The following is a 2,199-nucleotide window of genomic DNA, read 5'->3' as shown; positions in this document are numbered from 1 at the left end:
ACGTCCAGGTGGCATAGCAGGTCAAAGACTGCTTCCTCCTGGATTATGGGGGGTTTATTCCACTCACTGTCCCCATCTTCACACTAGCAGGTAAAAAAAAAAACCTAATCATATGCAAGTCAGTTACTTTACCAAATGTAATAGCAAATGAAGGTTGTAATTTCCAAACCAGACAGTTAAGTGGATGCTGATTTCCCAGCAAGCACCAGAGGGATTTGGGCAAAAAAGTTCCTTAAGATCCTGTGATAAGGGAGTTGAAGATTAGCATTTTGGCCTCTGTGAAATACCTCCCTGACCTAAGACCATCCTTTTAAAACAGGTACATGGTGTTATGTGGCTGGTATTACACCAAAACATTATGCCTGAAAGAGCAGTTGTTTTCTTTCTCATCCCAGTTTGAGCCCACGAGCGGGTTCCCACACATCTAAGGTGTGCTGGAGGTCAGTTACCCACTGTGAGGAAGAGGGAGTAAAAGAAAGCACGCTATTCTTTCTCTGCCTTTTTGAATTTCACAAGCAGAAATGCATGATAAAAGACTGTGAGATGTCCAGATGCACATTTTTGTGGGACAACAGAACTGCAGGCAGATACAAACAGTCAAAAGACTTCTCTTTCCAGGTTACCATGTTCCTTCTAAAGGCTTTTATTCCTTTAGCTATTCAAAATATACCATGACAAAGTCAGATTTTACCCCTCCTTCACATTCCTTAAACTGGTTGAAATTCAGGATGTGGTTTCATGATCAGATAAAGCCAAACTAAGCCTACACCATTACCAGAAGGTGTGATCTCACTCTCCACCCCATGTCCAGGTCCACGTTCCTGCTCTTTCCTCCTCTGGCTTCAGTGTCCACAGCTGTACAGACAGGCAGATACACACTGAAATAATCTGAGTACTACCCATCCCACCCCCCAAAATTAAAAAAAAAAAAAGATTAGTTAGCAGCTGCATAGATTCAGATCAGCTGAAGCTGATCTTAACCCATCATACTTTTCTTGCCTGCGCACAGGATTTCTGGGTCACCCACTCAGCCTGGGAGCCCACTGTTGACCCTGCAAGTGCAGGCACAGTGCTTTGGGACCAGCACTCCCTGGCAGAGACAAGGTCAGAGAACAGAGAAGAAGCAAAGAAGAGGAGTGAGCATATGTACCGCATCAGATGCAGTGAGCTAAGAAAAGGAAAGAATGAGAGATCGAGGCACACAGCAAAGATAGTGCAAGAGACAGTGAGAATAGGTGAGGGCACGGACCAGCATGGTAAGGGGAAATCATTTGCCAGGAGGAAGGAGACAGCAAGCTACGCGCAGCAGGTACAGAAATGCGGTTTGCTGAATGCACGAGAAACAGAAGTGAAGAAAAGCAGCCAGCAAAGCTGGTGGGACTCAGCTTGAGTAATGCACTTTATACCTATTAAATCTATTTATAGACAGAGAATTATATTCCCTCTGTACTCCCGCAAAAGTATGCACTGACTGTAGCTTAGTGCTTACATTTTCAGTTGTGTCATGAAGGGGCGATGCCACTACTCCTGGGTACCTTGCCAGAAAAGATCATGGCGTGATCAAGTCAGTAAGATTGAAGACAACAGGATTTTTGCCATTCATTACTCTCCTGATTTATTTCAGGGATTAAGAGATAATGAAGATACTACCATTTAGGCTAAATTCTTTCACTTTTTGCCTTAACTTCAAGTCTGCAGTTTGGAAAAAGTAACTTCATAGCTAAAAAAGCAGTTCTCTCACCCAGCTAACCTGCATGAAAGATGTTGGTATCTTGTGTGGGAAACACAGGGAGCAGAACAGTTGTTAGAGCGGCTGAAAAGATCAAAAAGGGAGCTCAACTACATCTTGGAAGAAAGATTTTTTGTGCAGGTTTATTTCCCCTATGGGCAGCCTTGTCTGTATTCTGTCATGCTTAGCCTATGCAATATTGTGATGAAAGGTCACATACTGTATATTCAGTAACATACACATCTGGAAGAGGAGAACTGATTGTGCCATCATCACACTAAGTCTGCATTTTCTGAAAAAAATCAATCCTTTTTAAAGACATCATGAAGCCTCCTTATCACTTTTATTAATGCAATTACTTATTCCTGAATCAGAAATCATGCAAAATATATTACTTCCTTCGAAGCACGTAATTATTCTTTGCCTTCCTTTCACCTTAGACAGGCTTGCAGTTACTGTTGGTTTCTGGT

The sequence above is a fragment of the Egretta garzetta genome, unplaced genomic scaffold (genome assembly GCF_000687185.1).
Source record: "Egretta garzetta isolate BGI_Z169 unplaced genomic scaffold, ASM68718v1 scaffold59, whole genome shotgun sequence".
Lineage (NCBI taxonomy): Eukaryota > Metazoa > Chordata > Aves > Pelecaniformes > Ardeidae > Egretta > Egretta garzetta.
This window is presented reverse-complemented; position numbering follows the sequence as displayed.